The sequence below is a fragment of the Pezoporus wallicus genome, unplaced genomic scaffold, assembly GCF_028554395.1.
Source record: "Pezoporus wallicus isolate ANWC-B61680 ecotype Strahan unplaced genomic scaffold, APGP_CSIRO_Pwel_v1 contig_8825, whole genome shotgun sequence".
Classification (NCBI taxonomy): Eukaryota; Metazoa; Chordata; class Aves; order Psittaciformes; family Psittacidae; genus Pezoporus; species Pezoporus wallicus.
This window is the reverse complement of record NW_026639103.1, coordinates 3915-29663: the sequence shown is the minus strand read 5'-3', so window position 1 is coordinate 29663 and position 25749 is coordinate 3915. Positions and strand designations below refer to the sequence as shown.

At 35.0% G+C, this 25749-nt stretch overlaps 2 long non-coding RNA genes across 2 annotated transcripts; both read right to left on the bottom strand.

The window, feature by feature from the left end:
- Positions 1-5206: 5206 nt before the first annotated feature.
- On the bottom strand, positions 5207-23684 carry LOC130601579 (uncharacterized). Its single transcript, XR_008972706.1, has 2 exons — positions 23311-23684; positions 5207-6343 (listed from the first exon to the last, which is right to left on the bottom strand). It is a non-coding gene; the product is annotated as an uncharacterized LOC130601579 (long non-coding RNA).
- Positions 16299-17462, bottom strand: LOC130601580 (uncharacterized). The gene is made up of 2 exons (XR_008972707.1): positions 17380-17462; positions 16299-16507 (listed from the first exon to the last, which is right to left on the bottom strand). It is a non-coding gene; the product is annotated as an uncharacterized LOC130601580 (long non-coding RNA).
- Positions 23685-25749: the final 2065 nt, after the last annotated feature.

Genomic DNA, 25749 nt, shown 5'->3' with positions numbered 1-25749 from the left:
AACTGGAAGTAAGCAGCTAGCTGCATGGGTAGCAATGTAAGCCACATAGAAAAGAACAGATTAAAGCAAAGCAAACTTGAATAAAACCAAAATAAAACAAGCCTCTTGGTAAAACTGTACCTTGTTAAATAGCAGAGGCTCTTAGCTATGCCTGCAAGAGAGTCCAACTCACTAATTAATGCTGGAGCCTGTCTCTGGCTAGTTCACTGCTGGCTTACAAACTTTTATGTTTCAAAATCTATTACCTGCATTCTCAACATAAGTTTATCTAAACACTTTCCATTAGCCAGCTTCTAAATATGATATTAAAGCATGTTAGTCTTAGGGTTTGATCACAAGGACAAGGTACTGTTCTACATTTTCACTGCAGCTCTTTAAAAATAAGCTTCTATAAACACATAAAGAGAGTGCAGACACTCTTATTTGACCAAGTTTTAACATTTATCTTATACACAATGGGGATGAAATTGGATTCAAGTGTAATTTTTACAAGCACACACATTCCCCCCCCCCCCCCCCCCATTTGCAATATGGGAATGAAAAAATAGCTTGCTGTGTGCAGTAAGTTGCTGAATTCAAGTGCAATTCACTTCTGGAACCTCTGTAATAATACAACCAACAGGGGGCTGTCTGGCTACATGATGGTATTGAATCTGCAGCGAAATCCTTTTCCTATGTGTAAAACCTACCATCCCTGCACACTTCCTAAAACTGGCTGTTGCACAGGTAATTTCATAGATTTCTTACCTCCAACACAGCAGAGCTCTCCATCTTTGTCTGATACTACTGGAAATGTCTTTTGTTGTCTGAAGCTTCATTATGGATAATATAGTTTATATAGTTACTGCTATGTCTGAAAATAACAGATACTGCTTATTGGAAGAGGGAGATTTTCACATTGTCTTGACAGGAAAGGCGAGTCACAGCTGTTGCCATATGCTAAGAAGCAGTATCTATGTGAATATTTTTGTGTTAGTGTCATATGTAGATATCAATCTTTTGTAGAAGAAGCAGACCAAGATGTTGTTAGCCCCTTTGATACTTATTTAAAGGGCAAATATGCAAAGGCTGTCTACAGGAGTACCAAGAAAGGAAGAATAAGGTCCTGAATATTCCTTACATTGCCTTAAGCAATTGAAAGTAACTTTAACACTGGACTGCCATCCTTGGGAGCAGAGGGAACTTTTCCTTGGTGCCAGCACTGTTGCTCACACAGAAAGCACATTCAGCTGGCTGGGCTTACAAAAAATGAACCCAAAGTCATTCAGTGAAACCACCATGGAAGTATCAGAGCCAGGTTAATATTGAAGGAAAAAGGAAGACTCTGTCAGTCCCAAACTTGTCTGGCTTGAGAATCGCAGGACTCTTGAACCATGTTCATATATTATTGTTGACTGTTCTAGCTGGGCCAATAATATAATCCCTGAAGCTTTTCCTTTGCCTTTAGATCAGTAAAATATTAAAAATGTATACATTTGACTTTATATTCTATAATTTATACCTTGTATATTTCAAATTTTATAATACTTAAAGATTTTTGGAGTATTTTATGAGAGATTCTAAAATGTTTTACTTTTAAAACCACTTAAAAGTGTAAAAGCTGCTGACAGAAAGTTGTTTTATAGGTAATAAAGCCACATGCTTGCCCTGCAGAAACCATAGGGAAATGTGAAACTTTCTATCCATGGCTGTCTCCTATGGCTATAAACAGCAGAAGAAAGCATTATGAATATATTATTCCCATCTCTCAACAGAAGCTATGTAAATCAGTTTCTAGCTACTTAGCACTGTAGACTTCAGATTGGAGATTTGAACTGGATAAATGCTGATATAACTAATTTGTTAATTTCAGAACTTTTAAACACAGGATTCAAATTTTACACTGAGAGATGGAAGCAATATTAGATAAATTTTATTTACAAACGCAGAGCTATAAGCAAATCAAATCTGGGAAAAAAAAAAACCTGAGTTTTTGCTCCTCAAAGTCATTAAATAACTTACAACAGAAATGAACTGTTTCATTTAGGCTGCTAAGGTAATATCCCAATATTAGCTCCCTCACAGAAAGATGAACGTCACTTATGCCATTGTTTTTTCTCCACCATTTTTTCTTATTTCTGCTTACAGTTAAATATTTTCTGATACATACTTGCAACTGCCACCTTAGAAAGGAGATTCACATATATCACAGATATAAGTTTTCCTTCAAATTCTTTTAAATGAAGAATTGCTGCTCTGCTTCAATTTAAACTGTGGTAAACCAGCAGCTAACCACTTTGGATATATTTCTATCATTTCTTGAAACTTCTATGACAGGACATGGTGAGGAAGAACACAAAAGCAGTCTATAAACATTTCAAATTTTGATCATCACGGACTGAGAGAGACTTCCCCCAATATTTAACAAGATACCATGATTAGGAGAAGAGCTGAAACATTTTCAGGTCTCTATATCCAAATATCAAGATCAGAACAACTTTCACTCAATAAAGTGTGCTATATGCAGTACCAAGAAAACTGCTTTTGAAATTCGAAGAACAATGGCCTGCAAAAGTCCTAAATACATAGGTGTAAGTCACTCAACATTTCTAAAGATGCACTGTTTCCCACTGTACAGAAAAAAAACTGTGTTCATATTTTAGTTCATTCTTTTTGCAACATAGATCCTTATTGGTAAATTTATTGTAAAATATGCTGAAGCTCAAACATGAACATTACTTTTAGTGTGTAAAAGATTCTGCAGAATATTAAAGATATTACTCATGAAACCACATTACAAAAATGGGACAAACAAGTGTTTAATATTAATAGCTATATATGCAAAATGAATCCCTGACAAGACTGGACACAAATCACAACTTTTTGGAGTTCACAGGACTGGATGAATAGACCATGAATCAACAATGTGGAAACTCAGTTTCTCATCTTCAGCTGACAACAAGGAAAATTGATTACAAACCTGGTTTTTAAAAGATGCACAATACTCACCTCTTCCTCTCAGATCAGAATAAAGGCCACAGAAAATTCCTTGAGGATTACTGTAGTACAGCTGCTAAATAAAAGTGTTGTGTTTTTAAAATCAAGAACCAAAAGCCCTTCAAGGTAAGTACCCTATTTTAAGTGTGACATGGAGATGTTGAAACTATAGTAGCATGCAAGAATGTGAGGTAACTTGTTCAAGAAGAGACTCAACAGACATCATATCACATGATATTTTAATTCAAACAACATCTCCTAAGAAGCTCAGCTGCAAATGTGAACAGCCAGTGTTTCCTGTTAGGCTCTTAAGTCAGACACCTCTGAAAGGAGGAATACAAGTACTATGAAAACAACAGCCTGGTAAGCTGTTTAGCAACATATAAGGATAAAAGCAGAAAAACATCACATTCACTTCTCAGGAATTCTCATTTGACATAACCACAAGGACATGGTTTCCTCTACTTGCAGTCTTTTGTTCTGTTGCCTACAGAAATTTTCTACCTATAGCAGCATCAGGCTTCTTGTATGCTCAGCCCACAAACATCTTCCCTAGCTCAGTACCACACCAGGCTAGTCCTATCATTAGATTAAATATTCTGTATGATCATGCAGATTGCTTCATAGCATGCTAACACAAGGGGGCAAATGAAGATTGCAGAATCTCAAAGCAGGAGTTACCCAACTTCTTAGTGTTCCATTTTGTAATCGTCATGTTCTTTTCACAGTTACTAGGTTGTGTTTTGTTTCCAGCACCTCCCCCCAGAAAAAGCATTTCCTTCTTTGAGTTCCAATTCCCATATTAGTTGAAACACTTTATTTACTTCCATAATGACAATGAGAGAACTGAAGCACCTTTGACATGAAGGAAGGCCAAGAGAGTTGGGACTCCGACCTGGAGAAGAAAAGGCGTGTGTGTGTGTGTTATCTTACCAGAATTTATCAATTCCTGATGCAGGGGACAAGGGAGAGTAGCAAAGACACAGCCAGGCTTCTCTCAGCTGAGTCCAGTGACAGGACAGAAGGCAAAAGGCACAAAATGAGATGCAGGAAAAACTATCTGAACAGGACAGGTTGAAGACTCTCCATCCTTGAAGATATTGCAAACCTGACTGGACAAAGCCCTAAAAAAACCTGCTCTACCTGTCCCTGCTTGGACTAGATGATCTCCAGAGGTCCTTTCCAACCTCATCTATGTTACTTTGGAATTTCTTTTCAGGACCAAAATTAATGAAGTAGCTGAGAACGCTAAAGGTTGCCCTCTCTGTGTTGAATATGATGAGGGGGATGCAATTGCGTGATTTCACAGATGACAGCAAAACCTACTACTTAACAGTCTGCATTCCCTTCTGGAGCTGAAGCACAGTGTGCTCCTGTGAATGTTAGGAATGATCCCAGATGCGAAAGCCCCTTTCCCCAAGCCTGACTCATTTTCTTTGCCTCAGGCCAGATCCCTTTTGTCAGGCTGCTGCTTGTTCAAATTTCAACAAACAAAACCCCCCAGTTTTGCCCAACCTGTCCTAATCCGTTGAATTTTCCATTTCATCAGATCTGTCCTTCCACTATCAGTTCTCAGCTCCAACCTTTCAACATTAGATTGTTAGACTAATGCTTCTCTCACTAGTTGTCTTCATTCCTATACAGCTGCTAGTCTCAGTTTATTTTCAAGCAGGCCTACCTTCTCTTTTTGTTTTATATGAAGAAAGCATCTTTGTTCCCATACAGTTCCTAAGCCTAGCAGAAACAACCCTCTGACCTGAAAACAGCAAGCCTTCCTTTGTTAAATGAGACAACTCTTAGGATCTCAAGAGCTGCAAAGCGGAGGGAGTTCCATTCAGCCATGGGCTATGGCTCTGTCCATGCAGGTAAACAACTGGAAAATACAACTGCTAATATTATTTAAGGCAACTGTGGACTGTGCAAAATAAGATGATCTTTTCAAAGGTTTAGGATATAAATAAATTGAGTAGGCCTTCATAAGCACTTGAAGTAATTTTCTTAATCTAGACGGGAGCTTTGGTTCCTCAGCTGAGCTCTGGTTCTCACAATGCTCAAATTGTATTTTCATCATATCACTGAATTGTTACAAGCTGCTAGGGCCACCAAACAAGGCAGTTCAACCTTTCCACTTCTGCTTCTTCCCACTGCCTGCCATCCCCAGCCTTGTGCCAGTTGAAGATGAGATGCAGGAAAAACTATCTGAACAGGACAGGTTGAAGACTCTCCATCAACTATTCACACGAAGGCCTGCACTGGCACAATGAAGTAGTCAGGAACAAATGGTCTGGTTACTGGATCTTGACACAGCCATGCAAATAGACTTACTTGTTGCATGGTCTCAGATCTTTCTGAACAGCTCTTTAGAATCCCATCCAGTCCTAGAAGTCAGAGAAAAAGCCTAAATACATTAAAGTACTGGATTCTACAAGAGTCCTGGGAAGGTCCTCTGCAAGCATCACAGTTTGCAATGTGCTAACAATAATCAGTGACCTTTAAAGTGAGAGGAACAGTGGGAGAATAAGGTCTTTTTCTTTTATAACTCACTGAGGTCGGTCTTTCCAAGGATTTCTAAATTTTCAAATGGCTGAAAAGCAAGTGCAGATCTTTAGTGTTAAACAGTTACAGTCTGAGCCAAAGAGCGTTTTTTTTTTTTTCCTCAGTAGTCAACCTCATTTTGGCTGCATATCTTAAGAGACCTGTAGCAGGTAAATGTAAACACAGAAATGTTTACTTTATGAAAAGCTGTAGGCTATCTAATACTGCATAGTTTTACAATTGAGGTCTGAACGGAACCGGAAATTTTAGCCAGCAGTACTTTCACCAGTTGAAATCCATAGCAGGGGCAGCAGAGAAAGGTGTGAACTTTACCAGCACATACACCAGGCTGAAATTCTATACAGTCATATAATACAGATATATGAATCACAACAACTTGAATGAAGATTCATCTACATCATGCTTGTACCTGTGCAACTGCACCAGTAGCATGCTTGTGAAGCCTTAAGTCACAACAAAACTCCAGTGGAGACAAGCTTTTTTTCCTCATTTTAAAACATCTATACAATATATAAAGTTGAAGTTGTGAGCACTTATTTGAAAAAGGCATATGTATTTTAATGGTAAAATACAACAAGGCTAATAAAATGAGATTAGAAAGTGATACTGAGTCATGATAGTGAAGAAAATAAAATCTTAAAAGGAAACACACTTGAAGATCTTGACTGTATCTAAAATTAGTGACATTTACATAACCATTAGTCTACATTTGACTCACCACACAGTTCTTGCATACAGCTTTTAAAAGGAAAGGAGCCCAAGTAATTTCCATTCTCACTGCAGCAATTTCAATCATCTCAATGAGATTCCCCTGCAAGTGAAAAATCTTAGTGAAAGATGAGGAAAAAAAATTAGTAAATTCAGTCAGATACACAGTTTAAACTTCTAACCATAAAACTGTTGCCTGTCTATAGGCTTTGTGATTTAAGAAATTAAATGTTTAAAAAGTTACATTAAAAACTTAAGATATATTTGCTATGTTTGCTCACTTGGCTAAAAGCATGACAAAACATTTCCCAGTTCCACTCATTGAGAAAATGCTGTAAAGATGAACACACAATTTTAAGAGTTTTAATAAAGAAATACTGATATTTAAAGTAAAACCATTTTAGTATTTTTTTCATACAAACACACTTACCAAAGCATTGTTAGACAGGTATAGCTTGAGATGGCTCCTTTAACAAACCCAGCTTCAGTGTAAACCAAAGCATTCAAAGTTGTATGTGCCTGTTTTATATTTGCCATCAGATACTATAAAGTCCTAAATATTATTCCTGAACAGATGTAAATACAAACAAAAGCCAAGAATGTAAACAATCAGCACAAATTATAACAACAAAAAGGCATCCGGAAATACATGAAATACCCTTTTTCATGACTCACATGCAGAAGTGGCTAGCCTTACTTCAGCAGCACAGTTAATACTGGAGATATTTACAGTCTTAACACCAATATTTACGTGCTGCTAAGGTATGACAGACATCAGCATCACAAGATTGACTAATTCGTAAGTGGTATTTCTCTTCAGGATGATGAAATCCTTGTTTTTTTGAGGCAGCACAATATGGCCTGCACCTTTTCAAAACCCACAAACCATTATGTGCTGCTACGTTATGCCAAGGTGTCTACCATACTTCAAGGAAATAGAAACACATACTGAAAGCTGAATGCAGAATTTTCTTATTGAACATTAATTTCCATGTAGCGACATCAGCTGTATTAATAAACTATAAAATGTGTATTAGGCATTTTTCCATTGCCAAGCTGTTTATTCATATTGAAGCTCTAGATCTAGACTTCATTGTCAACTGTGCACAATACCTTCATGGGACACAAACCAGGAACTGAACAATTGTGTGCCTGATTAGGGGAACTAAAGGATATGCAGATGTTTACTTCAAAACAAAACAAAATGTTTGGGTTATTTTCCAATCTAACTTTTGGTCATCTGGAAGCCTGATGTGGGGAAAAAAAAAACCAAAAACGCAAAAAAAAAACACAAACCACCAAAAACTAAACAAACAACCCAACCAAAAAACAAACCAAAACTCAAGAAAACCTGTCAACTTTCATGTGTAAGAAAATAAGAGTTAATTTCAAAATAAGCTTCTGTCAAGTACTGTGTCAGTCTCCAAGCAGTTTGTTACATCTGCAGGCTACTCTTTCCCACAATTTTGGGGCAGACAGATTTACAAGTGCTTCTTAAACCATTTCAGATGAAAAAAAAAAAATATAATAACTCCCCCCCCACCCCCAAGATTGTTAGCAAGAACAGTAACTTATCTGTTATTAGGATTAGGAGTTCATCTTCTAGAATGACCATGCTACTTTACGTGTAGAGGTAGACAGGGAGTTCACATCCCAGCCAGATATCCTTTTGTTACACTAAATTATGCAGCATTTCAAGTGTGTACAGTCCTTTCACTGGTTCCCTAGATAACCAAATTATTAAGACAAAAAATACATACACAGCATGGACCTAAGCACTCCATTCCATTGTAATGAGCCTTTACTCAGTTCATGATAAAACAGCTTCTGTAAATTATCAGGACTATCTGTAAGCACAAAAATGTTCAGCAGGCCACAAGGGGAAGTAAAGTTCAGTTAGTTTTCATTTTCTCCCTTCCTATTTTTGCTCCTAGAGTTACACAGCAGGCTGATCTCTGCAAGAAGGGTTTGTTGCTACAAATGTGCCATTAAAGTGAGATTTGCCAGTGTAAGAGTTTACAGGTAGCTGCAGCAACAATGAGGTTTTTACACAGCTATCAGGCTAAAAATGCTCATTTAGGAACTGTATAAGAGACATTTCCAGTATATTTTAAACATGCACAACTATATTTACACATTCCCTCCCTCTTACTACCTATATTTACTCATTTATCTTAAACTGGACAACTATAAAATAGGCAAACTAGATTCTATAGGCACAACTTACAAAGTACCTTGGTGAAGTAAACCTGAATGCAGAGTCAAAATAAACTTAACTGTAAAGGAATGCTGTGACAGCTGGCCTCCCCCCCCCCTTGAAGAAACTGTGCTAAGGAAAATCCAATGGAGAAAGAGGTTGAGAAAAATTTCCACCATACGTATCTGTAACATGGAAGTCAAAGATGAACATAGATGCAGGTAAAAATGCTAGACAGCAGTAAGAAATGTGGAAATAGAATACAAAAGATGCTCTCCAGCAAGAGAAAACACTCTTACTTGTAGATTTACCTTAAAAGATTGAAAGGAAATTACTCAAATAAAATAGCTGCAACACTTAATACCTTTAGAAGTACGTTTCTTATTTGTATGTTCAGGCCAAATTCCTCATTTGTAAACTACATGTGTGTTTAACTAGATATTGTTGTTTCATTTGCCTATTTGTTTTTAGCTTTTAGCTTCACCATGGAGGTTTTTTTTCCAGTTGCATAAGTAAATCCCTCTAAAATTAAACTAGACATATCATGAAATGAAGACTTGGCAAGACTATTATGCTATTTTCTACAGTAAGTACACTGATAAGAGAACTTACAGGTAATTCTCCCCACCCACCCAAAACATGAACACAAAACTTCACATGCGTTACAGGATTGAGGGTGGAGTGGAAGTAGTTTATGGCTTTGGATCTTTTTTTTTTTCTTTAAACTTTACTACCAAAAATGCTCCAAAACAAACCAACAAACAAACAAAATCAAACACAACTGTATCTATTTTCTAAGTTGCTATTAAAACGATATTTTATCTGTAAGGAGAATAAGCAAGTTTTCACGTAAAAATTAAGACACTATATGTGAGAGAAGGAGTGGAAGGGGGTTGAAGAACAGGAAGGATGAAAGGAAGAAGACTAAGATAAAAAGCACTGACAGCTAAGCCAGAAGTCTGAAATCCATGAGTGTCTGCACAAAGCTTTGTACCTCTATGTTTTGTTCACAGAGCTAGTATAGTCATACTATAAAGAGTGCTTCTCCTACCTCTATTGTATCTTAAGATGGAGTTTGTGGGTGAGAGACAGAAGACCTCTATCGATGCAGAAAATCATGTATGCAAGCATTTCCATTAGATTCCCCCCAAGTCCCTGGAAGCAAAAGGTCTGATAAGGAAGGTGGAAGGAAGGATACTGAAGACACAGAACTGAAATTCAACAGAAGCAGGTTCTCCACACATACACAGAAGCCAGGAATACCATTAGAAAAAAAAGCTGGTACAGTTAAAAAAAAAAAAAAAAGAAAAAAAAAAGGGTGTGTTATTTTTATATTGGGGTGTTCCCAATATGGGGCCTTTCCTTGATTTCACTATTAGTTGATTTCTCAAAGACCAGGCCTAATAAAAAATATCACGTTCAGTTTTATTGGTTTATGTTTAGGAGTTTATTACAACATGAAGCCCAATCCAATCCCTTTCTGACCCCATGAAAACCAGCTACATCAGAATTTCTGGCTACTATAACTACTAATAAGCTCCTAAAATGCTACTGTAACTACTAATAAGCTCTTTAAGTGCTATGTAACATATTGTATCAAAAAACGTACCACTAGCCACCAATCTGACATTTAGTGATCTGGAGTAAAACATATCAAGGCCTTTCTATTAAGTACTGTATATTGTCTCAGTTGCCCCAGAACATAAGATAAAACACTTCCCTTGTGCCTTTTGCTCATACAACAAAAACACTCTTCTGATATTTCTTGGCCAAAACACCTTCCTCATCGATAGGTACACATAATTTGCACACAACCATATTCCATTGCTTTTGCTACTTACTAATGCAAAGCAATACAGTTCCACTATAAAAACAAGTCTTGCTTCACTGTTTATTGTGACCCTTTCCCAACCTTATTACAGTTTAAAATTAGAAATATGAAGGTGAAAGACACCCAAAGGCTCTTGGTGTCCCACTGTCTAAAACAGTACATTATTTGTCCACCAGTGCTACTCTCTCCCACTGCACAGACATCAGAGTACATCTCTATAGCTCAGCTTTCCCAGGTTAGGTTCTTAGTTTGAACTAGAAATGAGACAGGCTTTGCACTCAAATGGCACAGTATGAAGTTAGGCAGCTCTGACAAGTGTGTCCTGTTCTGTGCATTCCATGATAACTTACTCATATGGTAGACAGGACGTTTTGCAGTGATACACTTTTTGGACAACTGCTGGTGAATTTGCAAAGCTCTCCTCTCAGAGCTCACAGTTCAGTGCCACGAATACATCATTAAATATGAATAAATACACTGACAGTTCAACTCTTGCTGCAAATATGTATTGTTTTTAATACTAAATTCATCTCTGAAAAAGACAATTAAAAATAATCTCACTTCACTATTAAGAAATCTAAACACTTTTATTCCCAAACATCAAAACTGTAAGACCTAAAAATGTATGTAGCTGTATCTTGATAATATGCTGTTTACTTCTCCCCCCCCCCCCCCGTTTAAACAATAGTAGTTTCACTTTATTTTTGTCATATACTTACTCAACACTGTAATATTTATACTGCAAACACACTGAAATTTATAATTCTTGCTCATTCTTAAAACTTATATTTAGAAGTATATTCTTTTACTTCTGCCTTCTGGTTGCTTTTGTTAAGGAAGCTCCTTTCCCCCTAATTCTTAATGTCAGCAGCCTTTAAAGTGATATGCATATTTTAAAAAGGAGAAAAGATTCAACTGAAATATTTCAAAGTATTACTTTAAAGCTATCAGTGTACTTTTGGCTACTATCACACTATTATTTGGTTTAGGTATAACCTATGATATTTGGTTAATTCGCTCAACTTGATTTAGGCTGCTTTATGATCATAGAGGAAGAAGAATTAAGAGAATAAACTATACACCTTAATTGCTATTCTCCTGAAGTAATAGTAAGATTTTGAACTCATGTTTAAGGCTGCAATTCTAAAATACAATCTGTCTCCAACCTAGCAACTCTGTGATAGGGTTGGGTTTTTTAATAATTTTTTTTTTATTAAATGACTGTAATCCATCAATAAATTAGCCCCACTTTACGTCAAAAAGGAGCAGTCATTAAGGACTGAGCTTATACACACTCTCCATGTATAATAGATCTCTCCATACATTCAACCAAGCAATTAAATATTTCCAAGACTATTATCAAACTTAAAAAATTACAATTAATGCTTTGGATAATTTCCTGAACACAAAGATTTTAACAGAGATATCTAGCACCAATCTGTAGTTTTGCTTGTAAATTATGGGTAAGGTCGAGCATAAAAATTTTGACAAAGACTGACTGTTAACTATTTTCTGATCATGTCAACTCTTTTTGCCATAGGACCATGGCTGGGGGAACTGCAGAAACTGTTTGCAATGTAAAGTATTAATAATGAAAGTTAAGCAGATAAATGCTGATTATTGTAATCTACTACTACTAAATTTGAAGCATCTATATCATGTGTCCAGCCATCTCTCCAAGGATCATGAACAAACATATTTAGACTAGCTGGAGAACTACTGCATAAGATAAACATAAAAAAACAAACCCAAAGCCAGCTAAAAATAAAAACCAGGAAGTAAAACCATCAAGAAACTCAGAAGTATATAAATACCTGGAAATTTGTAAGTGCAGTTATTATCTATCAGCATCAAATTCAGTTTTACATCTTTTTTACTTCATCCCAGTATTCCAACCTCTGCTTAAGCTAGTTTATCTCATATTCATTTTTATGAGGTGCAGTAGTCGCCCCTGCCCTTGCAGTCACAAAAACAAACCAAAGTGAAGACAGTAATTTGGTGCTGCAGTACTGATGCTTCCATTGGAGCAGTGAATAGCAACAAAAATACAGAGGATTTATCTGGAAGGCAAGAAACTAAAGGTGTTCAGTTCTGACTTGAACAAGTACAGGATGTCAAGCAGTTTTTATAACTTGCTAGCTTAAAAAAAAAAAAAAAATCAACCACCCCCCCAACCCAACAAAAAAAAAAAACAAACCAACCAGAACTAAGGGAAGCTGATACAGCACACAAATATTATCAATGTATATTTTAGAATATTATCTGTATATTTCAGTATCAACTCTAGATTAAAAATAAAATCAAATAAGACTAACTACTCCCACCTCTTTTCCCAGCTTCTAAAGAGTGTTTTGTCAGATGTAGATGCATTAACTAAACTGCTATATGAAATACTTTACAGGGAACTTGTAAAGTGTAACAAGCTCTGGGTTCTAACAGAGTTGGTAAAAGTTTTATTTCAGAAAAGCTTTCCAGATCCCTCTTGATTGCACGCAACTTTTAAAAATCTGTCTTCCCTGCACCTTTGGCAGGCACACAGGAAGAAAACTGTGTGAACACTTTCAATCTGTATCAGCATTCTTTCTGCTTGAAAGGACATATAGGAAATTAAGAAAACTGAAGAAACATTTTCTGTGTTCTGTGAACTTTTACATTTCATTTAGTGGTCATGAAAATGTTCCTTTCCCTCATGATTTTATCACAAAAAATATTAATACTCGAGTGGCAAAAATAAAGCCAGCTCTGTCTTAAAATACAAGTTCAGTTTCTATATCAGTATTTTAAGCAAAATTCATAACACCTTTTCAGATTAAAATAAAAATCCATATATATTTTTTCAAGCTCTCCAAGAAACATATCCCTAGATTATTACACTATTACCTTCAGAAAATATTATCCTAGATTATAGTACATACAAAACCTGAACTATATAGAATCATTGCTGGCAAAAGAGAAAATGGAACAATCCTCTCCAAATAACAATACCCATACAATACAAACCAACTATATAATGGAGAGTTATTAAGATAGGGAAAGAGGTTCTCCTCTTGAATATATCAGATTCTTTAAAAAAAAAAAAAAATCAAAACCTAACAGCTAGTAGTTTTCTGACCTTTTCATTCATTTCTAGCTTTCTTAAAGAATTAATAATAATAACAATAAAAAATATCTCAGAGGACTTTCACGTTAGCCCAGGAAGCAGTCACAATCCTAGCGTAAGATTGTGTGCTCTCCTAAGCTGGCACCAGTCTTTTATGAAAGCAAGCCACATAAGTATTGCTGTTTAAATCTTCTTTCTCTACAATGTACAGCAAAGCATTTCTTGTCCTCAACAGAATACTTAATGCTTAAGTAATATTTTGCAGAAACCCTGGTCTATGCACAGGATCAGTTTTCAAAGTACTGCTGGGAAAGTGGAAAAATACATTAGTCAGTGTTAACCAGACTGACCTCCTAGTTGCTATCTTATCTGAAATTGGTAAATAATAATAAATCATACAACAGTAATATAGCAATATATATACAGAAAAGGGACTGATATGCAAATAACACTGCCTGCACTACACAAAACCACAAATCTTAAATTTTTGTTTTGGTACATCTCAGTATAGCATGGGACTATAACGCTTAAAGACAAAAACCAGGCGCATAGCTCAGAATTCAACCCCACTTGTAAAGGGCTAAATTTGCTGCATGTCTGCTTCCAAAGATTTAGGGTCAGAGTGACAATGCTACAATACAAGGGTCAAAGCACAAAAAGACCAAGGCCACAGAACAAAGAGCTTTTCGTGTCCTAAAAGAAGTTGCTTTTTGTAAGCCTGCCTTCTGGCTCAGACAGTAAATTTGTCTTTTTCTTGACATCATCCCTACATGGCTTCCATAAAATGCCAGACAACCGTATGACTTACAAAACGTGAGACTGAACTCTTAGAAAGAAATCAACTCAATTGTTACAGGAATCCACTAGTTAACAGCAGAGGAACACCTCCTAGTAATTGCTAGAACTTTCATGATCCTTAGCTGTATTTCTACAGCTTTATTATTTAATCAGTCACTTCAGCAGAAGTTTCAGGTGTCCTTAAACCTTTGGAGTACAGCTTCCCAGCTATTATATCTGAGATTTTTGTTAATTTAAGGGTAGGTGAGGAAACATACAGCAGCAGCAACTCAGAAGGCTGTTTCAATCTTCCCCCTACCCCTCTGTGAAATATTAATAGAAGAGATACCATCTAACACAGACATTAGTATAGTCCCTTTCCAAAATATTTAGGGGTTGGTTCCCCAGCTCCCTATCAGTGAAATCCACTACTCACAGAACTGTATGCACTGCAAATAAAATGGTGCTTTCTAAGGCTGACACCGATTGCTAAGCAGTGAAGTTCATTTTTCCAACTAGAAAATGAACTTCACTTAGGATATGCTTTTTCAAAACAACAACAATAAGTTTTGCCAAATGAAAGGAACTTTATCCACTGGAGAGGAAGAGGAGAAAAAAAAGGGGGGGGGGGGAGGAAAAAGATAAGGATGCTGTGTGTCTTTTATGGCTTTATATTAAGCCAGATTTTCAATATTTCACTAGCAAGCTTAAAGTAAAACCATTCTGAATTAACTAGAAGTTAATATATTAAGAAAAAGAATTACAATACCTAAAGAGCACAAATAGTAAAAAGAATAAATAAAACTGTACTCTCAGTCCTGTCAAACTGAGTAAATATCCACTAACTAAAAAGAAGACATTAATCTCTGAACAATCAGCATTTGACTTTTTTCCTGGTTTTTTTTTTAAAGGCTAGTTGACAGTACATTCTTTGAGCAAGTAACAGTCTTGCAAGAAGTCTCTCTACTTCATAAACCAAACCTATATGAAGGAATTGGAACTATCATTAAGTTGTACATTATCTTTTTTAGCAGGTCTAGAGGACGACATTTTGAAAATCAGATCTTCCTTACTTCAAATAATTATTTTCCCCTTCAAAACAGATGGCTTCTGCCTTCAAAGTTACTATATTTAATTTTTTTTTCAGTCCTACTAACTTACTTGAAAGCTGGAAATGGAGATTTAGATATATGGAATTAGGTGAAAAAAAATACTAAAAACTTACCTTTTGACTGGAGATCTACAGTGGTTTTTGAGTCTCAGTGCCAGCAAAACAAAAATTTTATATTTTCAAAAGGAAGCAGATTGCTTTTACACTGCATTAAGCTATAAGATGTCCGATTCTTATTTTAAACATTAAATGTATCATCATGGGTTTTTTTTTTCTAAAAATCTAATACAATCAAAGAAATCTTACAGGAAAAGCCTAGTGTAACATATGAAAGGCCTACTCCAATCATCCTACACTTTCTGAAGGGAATGATTACTCCTCATCTCTCAAGAAGCACTGGTGCGAGTATACTGATTCTCCTTGTGGTGAATAGCAGCCCACAAGTTAAGGAACTGATGCAAACTGGCAGATTTCCCCTTCTAATTCTGAGTCATATGCGTCATCTTTTTGTCAAAAGCTGGGAAGAAAAAGAGTCTCTCTTCCAGCCTGCCACATGAAACCACCTGCTTAAAGATAGAACAGACCAATATTGCAATACTGGTCTGTGCATTGCTGGTACTTACACATTTGTTCTTGCTTTTTTGAAATAAAGAAAATTCTGAAGACAGCCTGAATGTTAGCTTAACAACAGAACTGGTCTCTTTGATTTACAGCCAAAAATCAAGCTGGTAAAAGGAAAAAAAAAAGACACAAGACTCATGTTGGCACAAAAATGCTTATTCTTAATTCGGCAGTGTCTTACCTGCAAGACTTAGTATTCAGTTCCTTAAAAGCTTACGTGCATGCTCGGTTTAAGTATTCAGCCAGATTTGGTATAAATATTCACATTCCCAAAATCAAGAGTTCATGTGTGTGATTAAGACCTCTTTATCACTGCACATGATCATCAAATTATTCTTCAACAGTGCCCCTGCCCCAAAACCTCCCCTAAGCCCCAGAGAATCTAAAAACTTGAATGGGTTAAATTCCACATGTTCTACTATTTCTTTTTCTTTTGTGCATTTTGCAATTTAAGAAGTGAGAAAACTATTTTCTTCTTTCACAGATTCACCAAGGTCAGTCATTGTTGGACTATATACTGTGTGATGACACAATCTCTCTCTTCCAAAGGCTCCAGCACCGATTAAGGTTGGGCACATCGCCTCCAGCTGATTACATATTTTCAAATTGCAATGGAGTTGCTGATCAGACCTGCAGAAAACAGGTGCAAATGTTTACTGTAACAATGTATTGTAGTATTTCTATTGATTTGTGGCACTGCCATAGTGATTGCAAGTATTCCTTATAAAATTGATTGTATTCCTTATAAAAATCCTTGAGAACAGTTAAACCAAGAACAAGTTTTAGACATTTATACTAACTTACATGAGAGAATGCAAAGATAATACTACTTGAAAAAATGGTACAGAGTTCAGAATGATCATGCCATTTTAATCTTAGGGGTTTATATAAAAATAAAATGTACAGTAATATATGATATCTATGTATATAAAACCAGAGAGACAGGTTTAAACACACACATTTATAGAATTGCTTGTTGAAATTTGTACTGTGGCAAAAGCATTTATATGGCTCTCAATATAATGAGAGAATTTGCATTCCTAAAATAAGAATTCTTGAGTGCTTTTCAAGAACCATGACATCACCACTTGCATTACAGGTTATTATTTACAAGCATTCAAGATGTTCTGTAAATCTATAACGAACATTGCAACTGTGAAAACTGTCATTTATTATGTAATGCACTGTTATATAAATTGTTTAAATTGTGCACAATAAACACAGATGATCTCTCTCAGCCAAAATATTAAATACAGCACCTGATTACTCATCTTCAACTAATTTTTTTTTTTATGTTTGGTGTAATATATTTTCCTTGATAAAATTATGGACAGAGTATCTCTCTGGTGATTCTGTTTGTGGTGTGTGTGGTTTTTTTTCTCCCCTTTGGTTGGTTTTGCTTTTTTTTTTAATTTTACATGAAATGAATTATTTATAAGTCTTATTAATTGCATAACTTTGCAGTATTTTGCAAAAAATGCATAAGAATATATTTTACTCACCATATATTCTGTTTTCCTTGATATTTAACAAAAGGCGCTTAAATTTCAGTACAATATTACCTTCCTTCCCAAACCCCAGTATCTTTCAGACAAAGGGTCAATGTAGCACAGGGCAGCAAATTAAAAACAAAACCCACCAACTAAGTTTTACCTTTTTGACAGTGGCAAGAGTGAGTGAGGTAAGACAACGTGGAAGATGTTCCTTAACTTCTAATTCACCAATGCATAAGAACTGGCTTAGCTTCCTCCTCACTCAGTAGAGCACTCAAGGCCATGAAAAGCGACTTAAATAAATTGTTTAGGAGGGTAATCAGAAAGACCAGATTTGCCTGGAGAAGACCCTTGGAAAGCCTCCGTGAGCTCTGCCTTTTTCAACACAGGGCCACACCAACTTGCAACTGTTCAGGGGTAAGCTGCTGCTTTGAATTGCCCTCTAGTGTCAGCCTTCGTGAATTCCTACCTCAATGACAAATTCTGTTCAGGTTTTTACATAATGGAAAGTGGGTCAGCAACATAAGTTATATTCATCTAAAAATAAAACAAACAAAAAAATTGAACAGCAATTTGAATGATCATTTTCAGGTCAGAAGACCATGAGGTTGACAAATTAAGGATTACACACTGAAAACACAAGAAGAAATCTATATCTCTAAACAGAAAAAAAAATAAAATATCAAGACTAAATCTAAGAGATAACTTACCAACATTCTTGTATTTTACATTTCAGTTAGTTTCTTATGGAACTTCACAAAACTATTTCTGAAGCAAACAGTCTTCACAGCCAAATTCACTGTAATTACAGTGACATAGCTGGGATCAAAACCTTAATGAAAATTGAAGAGTTACTGGTGTAAAAACAGAACACAGTCTAGCAGTACTAATACCCTGGAAGGAATTATTCTCCCACTGCTAATTCAAGAGTCTCCTAGTTACACTCTAAAAACTAGATGCAAAACAGGCACCATGCAAATGAAGATCCAGATTTTCAACCTGGTAATTCCAAAAAGAAGAGTGCAAGCGTTTTCCTGTGAGTTTATATCAAACCATATTTTACCTACTCTTGAATTTGATTAGAAAGGCCATGAACCTAGGACTTAAAGAAGTCTAGAGAACATAGTCATAACACTTGCATATCAAACAGCCTATGGATACCATTATCTTAAATATCATTACCAGATACCAGTATCTTAAATACCATTTAGATGAGCATATGACCCTCTATTTAAAAAAATCAGTTTGGTTATACAGAACTACAATCCCTAACTAATACTCAGTCTGCCTGAGAACTCAAACATACTGTTAGTGAGATGATAAAACAAATGGAAAAAAACCCCAACACACTGGACTGCTGCTTGTGTAACCCCCGTGCTTGGCATTAAAAGCATCATTCTCCCTTCTCCTGTGAACCTGGAAAAACAATCCTTTGGTGTGGGGAGCCTGAGGACAGGGTAACCAGTACATATACATTCTTTTTGACAGGGAGTTTTTTTGCCTGTGCAAGACACTGATGTAAGTGTGATAATTTCAACAGAAAACTCTGTTCTGCAACAGACTTTTGAAAATGTATTTTGATTTAGAGATACACCTTCTCATAAGACCCATGAGAAGGTTTCACAGAAGATGAAGCATCTTCCTTTTCCAATTCCCGATCTTGACTAAAATATGGACTAACTTGTAAGAAGAAGAAGCAAAGTGTTTTCAGAATTACTGAGGTGATAACACACTTAAGGCCACAGTATACACCCATTCTACCAAGAGAAAAATTTTGCTCCATAGGAATATAGAAATTCCAAAGCCAAACTTTTGCTTCAGCAGAACCACTTGAATTCCTGTCTAAATCTGAAAGTGACTTATGTTATGCTGTATCTATTCTGAAGTAAGAAATTAACAGTTAAAGTTGGGAAGACCATAATCATGTTAATAATTACAATACTTTCAAAATGTTTATGTCCACTTTCATAGTAATATTTAAATCCATTTCTTTCTGTGAGGAGAGGGGAAATTAAAAGAAAAAAAACAAAAAACAACAATTAAAAAAAAAAAAATCACTCTTCATATGAACTAAGAGGCGGATGGATCAAATCATTACAATCTTTGATCTGAAGGCTGAAAAAAACCAACAAAACCCCCAGAACAAGAAAACCCATAGGACACCCAGATAAAGTAAAAAGCAAGCTCTATGCATATAGTGGGTTAATGGAAAGGTGTAAACCTTTTAGAGATATTTACACATTGATGAGATTTCCAAGTGCTGCACAAATTTTAAAAAAAATACCTATTGCTGATTTCTTGCTTTGAACAGATTATGTTAGTAGTGTATTTTGCTACAAAGCACCCATTTCCTCAAAATACTGGTGTAAAAATTCTTAACAATGTAACAGAAAAAGCTTGTTCTCTGTAAAAAAATAAACCTGCCCCCAAATAGTCAGAATAAAAAAAAAATTACTGTGAATATCCATATATTTAAAATAAATTTAAAATTAGCAAAGCTAGAAACAGGGGTTTATTCAAACACACTACTTAATCAGCAACTGCACCTTCATACATGCCCTTTTTCATGTTAGTGTGTGAACAGCAGTCTAAAACAAGGTGGATTAACAATCCATCAATACAGTAGCTTACCATTTAAGAACTTGAATTACATTTCTCACTTGCCCACCCACAGCTTAAATTTACGGGTTTACATAAATTTCTACTTAGGTTTTGGTTGAAATAAATAAATATATAAAATTCAGAGTAGTAAAGAAAGGGGCAATGCCTTACTTTCATATATTTGCATTTGAGTGAGAAGGATAAGCATTTAAATATTCCAATTAGCATGTTGTAACTATTTTTCCTAAAGAATTTGTATGTCATTTGTTTTTCTTTTCCTATTGCCTTGCAAGACCATTTTATCAACAGACAAGGAAAAATGAGGCGTAAATATACCAGTCTTAAATCCTTCCTATATACATGTTTCATTAAATGCCTAATCTAATAATAAAAGTTAATGTCTATTTAAGTCTAATAGTATACAAAACTACATTTAAAAATAATGTTAGGGCTGGATCTAGTTTAAATTAACAAAATTCAGAAAATTCAGTTGTTTCAGATTTCAAAACTTTAAACAGCCATGCCTAAGATGTCATAGGGTTTCAAACAATGGCTGATTTTACATGTGTTGTAATAAGCAGGCATGGGTTGCATTTATAGCTACATATCTCTTTCAGGAAAACTATTTAAGTTGCCTTTGAAAAGCAAGAAAAGTCCTTAAAGAAAGTATAAGAGTGGACAAAATCTGCAACAGTTTTTGGATGAGCAATAAGCATGCATTTCAGTTTTCAAATCATGATTCAGTCAACAAGGTCCTGTAGAGCCTCAAGTGTGTACCTAAAGTACGAATAGTAAAAGTGGCCATGAAAGGTGACACGAGAAGCACTTCAGCAAAGAAGTCTGTACATTTTATCTTTTCAGCTTTCTTACAATTAGGTATTGCAAAACAGTTCATGAAGTCAAGCATATAATTTGCAATAGCCCCACCAACTATTTTTAAGGAGCAAGTACTGCAGCCCTTATTTCAGGATCAGTTTACAACAAAATAATGGGAATTTTGCTAAAAAAAGAACTACAATAGCAGAGGCTAAGAGTAAGAAAATAAAGCAAATACACCCCACGTGTCTCTTTAAAGTTCCACCTACTCTCTGGGTAATGAAAGAGCCATGCTAACTACCAAATACAAAATAATTCAATTAAAAAAAAAAAAAACCAAAACCAAATTTCAGCATAAAAATGTTCTAGAGCAAATCAACACCTAGAAAGTGGATTCTAATGATAGTAACAACTGCAGCACTCTTGAAAGATACTTGAGCCTGTAAATGAGTAAGACTCAATTACTCCATTACTGCAAAATTCTTCTGACTTTATAAAAATTATTTAAACTTGTCTCAAAGTTCAAAATACTCCAATATCTTTTATTCATTCAAGGAAATAAAGTTTGCTTCTAATGAGAACATAATTCTGCAAATCCTTATTCATGGTTGTGAGTCATTAGGACTACCTGTGTATTTAAAATTTTGCAGAATTAGGCCATAAATTTAAAACCCCTTTGATTTACAGTTGTGAACCAGAAACCTGCTGAATAAGAATCTATGAGAAATACTCTGAACTTGTGTCAGACCAAGGAACAGTCCATCAAGCTTTCACCTTTTAAATATCTCACAAGGGAGCCTTAGATACCTTTGCCTTGCAATATAATCCTGATTTTCATTAACATGAATGTAATTGCTTTTGTACAGAAAAAAAAATGAAATTCAAATAAGTGTGCTGCGAAACCCTTATATTCCTCAGATAACAAGAAAAAAAAAAAGGAAAAAAGTTAAAAAAAATAAAAAAATCCCTCAAACCAGCACTGCAGTACATTCAGAGCAGTTTCTGGACACACTGTGAAATATTTATTTATTTGGAAGCATATTAAGCATGTTACCCAAACACTGTTAGAGCATTAATCAAGATACTTTCACTGTGTTTAATCACAGAAAGAAGGAAAGGTTAAAAATTAAGAATTACCTATGCACTACTCACAAGCTGAAAATCTTTTGTAAAGTTATGTTTCACTTCCTATACTTTCTGTATTCAGAGCTTTGTTTGTCAACTGATAATTTTCCATAGGAGGTCTTAACTATCCTGAAATCATAGTATTATGTGAAAAATATATTCAGAACATATCTACTTTGGATACTTCTGTAACAGGAGGTGTATTACTGGTAAAAGCCAGCAGTTCTTCAGCTAACTAGCCATTAGTTACAACAATAAGGAAATATGAAATTTACACCTCGCTGGATTTGCTTGGTGTAAATTAGAGTTACTGGGATAATCTAAAATTTTAGGGTTTAAAAATTCTCTCATTTTATGGTACAATTACTTCCTACAAAAAAAAGAAAAAAATAAGAAAAAATGCTCTTGAAGACAGACAGATCTGATTATGGATAAAAACTGGATTCCAGCTGAAAGCTGGAATTGCTAAAGTCACAACATGTTCATAAAATTTGTTGTACTGTAATATATTTTGCCGAAGATAAAATATTACAGTTTTTACTACTCCATTTATTATTTAAACAAATTTACTCAATCCAAGAGCAGTTAGCTATTTTAATTTCAATCATCTATGTAAATGGTTAGTTAAGATTATTCATATACATGTAGATAGGTTATGATTACTCTGAATGGATTTCTCAGTTTCAGCCAAATTAGCACTTCTAGTGCAAAGCAGGACTTGCAATATGAGTGTAGTATAGTCCATATAAAATATTCTTAAATGCTCACTGGTTTACTATATAATATGCATTTCCCAGCAAAGAAAGAAAATAAATAAAAATTTTGACTATTATGGTACAGACAGAGGGCTCTGAAGACCATTTTCTTCCCGTTTTCTACTTCTTTGCTTGTCAGGTAGCTAGTTTACTAATGCCTTTAAAAACAAATTTTGCATAGTACATTGAAATGCACTCAGCTAGCTCTCTATTCTAATCTTTAATACACCACCCCAACAAAAAAAAAACACAAACTAGCTATTTAAAAATAAACACTATATCATCCATACTTTGGGTTCGGATTAGCAACATTTCAGTTGGAGTAACTCCCAAAACAAGAACATAAGAACAATACTATATGGAGAATTTATGCAAGTCTAATGATCAAGGCTGTTGCAAACTCAGCTTTTTATACATACTTTTGGCCACTTCATTTCCTTTTGAGCACAGCCTGTGCTAGGACTTTTACTTAATCTTTTATTATTTTACAGAAGGAGTGTAAAGAAGAATTATTTTAATAAAAAACTTGAACAAACCCAGCAGAACTGACCTATTTTGAATAATCTCAATAAGCTATACTACTGTATACTTGTTTTTAATACAGAACATGTGCGATAAAGAGAAATGTTAATATAATATATACCATTCTCATGCTCCATCAACCTTCCAGAGAGTTTTTCAATCACAGGAGCAAGCCGTTCTCCAAAATCAGCTCTCTATTGAAAGGTCAAAACCTGCAATAAAAATGTCATGTATTATAACGTATTTCCAACACCCACAGTTTCATGGTTGATCCCCAAACATAGATGTAGGTCATCGGCTTGACCCTCACATTGTCTATGTTACAGGAAATCCTAATTTTAAAAATACTTATTTTTTTTTTAAGCCAAACTGACTTGATTAGGAACACCTGTGATATGCCTCTTTATTATCAGAAGCCCCCTGAAACAAATCAGCACGTTTCTGCTTTCATTCTTCCCACAGCATTTTTAGATGAAAGTAAGGCAAAGGAAAAAAAAAAAAAAATCCCAGGAGCTGGGGGGAGGGGAGGGTGTTGTTCTCCCTTCCCCTCCCCTCACTCTCTCCCCCCACTCTCAAAGAAGTAAGGTAAGACTAAACTACTTAAGGGTTGTGTGATTACTACTGTCATATTTCCTAACACATGCTATTGACTGTTAAGTATTTAACTACTAATGTTTTCAAGGAGTTTTAATTTACTTTGCTCATCCAGGCAGTACCATTATTGCCTTTATTAAAATACAGCCTACAAATGTTAGCTTCTATAAATCATAAATGAAAATATTACAGTCACATAAGACTATGAAAATACTATTTTTAAATAAACAAAAAAAGTAAAAAGAAAAAAAGTAAAAAGAAAAAGAAAGCAGCCATGAGAGTAATTAGCCATGATCAGGCAAGAAACAAGTATAACTTGATAGAGGTAGTAACTATAGTCCAGTATCTACTGGAGGAAACAATGTATTCACACAGCCAAATTCTTAAATTTCTTTTGACTTTATTTTGACTTTTTCACTTTAGATACCATGACAAAACACACCCTATGCCTGGATAAGTGAGTAATTGATGCCTAGATCAGGTCACCTGTTTACAAATATTTACATAAATTTGTTCTTTACTCTTTAAGCATATTCCAGAAAATACTAACCCCCCCCTTCACAGGTATAGAACTATAACAAGCACCCTGCTTTAACAAGAAAAAGGAATTTGTCTTTATTTTCATGTATTCCACACATCTTCTACTTCATCTTTTAAAAAAGTTTCTGTTCTTAAACAGAAACACAAAAGTTTTCCTGAAAACCCCTTCCCCATCATGCTTATATTGATATTTAACATACTTAAAGATAATATTGAAACTTGGTCTTACATAAAACCACTTAAACTCAAAATACAAGCTTAAGCCCTGTTCGATGTGTAGTTATCTTTTTCTCAGACCTAATCTTCAAGTGAATTTTAGTTCATGCTAAATAGAATAATTCGTTGCAACTAGATTCAATGTTGAAAACTTTATTAATAATTTATTTACTGTGGATACATTCATTACAGTGTCTGAAAACAAACTAAACAGTCATGGGGTGGGGGGGTCCTATTTCTAACAGTGGTTTCCTTTAGACATTAGTAACGATCACCAAAAGTCACTGCTATTTTTCAGTTCTGAGCAATATAACACTATCATCTACAGTTTTAGAAGACATCACAGGAAACTGTTAATAAAACCTAAATGTATATATTTTACATCTTCTACTGTTGTATCTGGTGATAAATTGTGAGTCTGAGGTCATCCTTACACACCAGCAACTCTTCGTTACTGAGATACGGAAAAGTGTTCAGAGTGATAAAACTTCATATTCTCTTTAAAAAGAACCTATTTTTAATGATACACTAAAATACTAGATGCAAATATTGGAGTAAAAAATTGCCAAACTTTAAGTGTTAGCTGCACCAGAGCTCAAGATCTGCTACCCTTCTCTAATATTCATGCAAGCCTGCTGGAGTTCTCACAAAATAACATATGAAGCTAAGATCAAAACTATTCCTCCATTGTGGCACTATGAGCAGCTTAGTGAATAGACACAGCCCAAAGTTTTTTTATTAGAATTGGAATATTTTAAAAACTTACAATAAAGGGTTAAAAACAAAAAAGAAATCAGTACAGACACTGCCTTACACCCTATTAAACATGAGCAAAAACTTTATACCTAGCTGATTCTAACCTTTTCTGAAATTTTCCACTATCCAAAATGAATATATTTTTCAATAAAATTATTGCTTTTGAAACCTAACTTATCTAGCCTGTTATGTATTAACACATCACTTACCTAAAAATTCTATATAACTCCTGCCAATAGTGTACAAAACAAAAATAAAATTGCAAAGGAACATTTTCTCTGAGTAACAAAAAAGTTAATAGAAATCTGCGAATGCACATCTGCACTCTGTCTGATGGCCCCCTTGTATTGGTGGGGCATATAATCATTTTTTTTTACCTTTAAAATTCATTACTAGCTCTATTAAAAAAAAATAATAAAAATAGCTGTGAGAAGAGTCACAGGGGACTATGTAC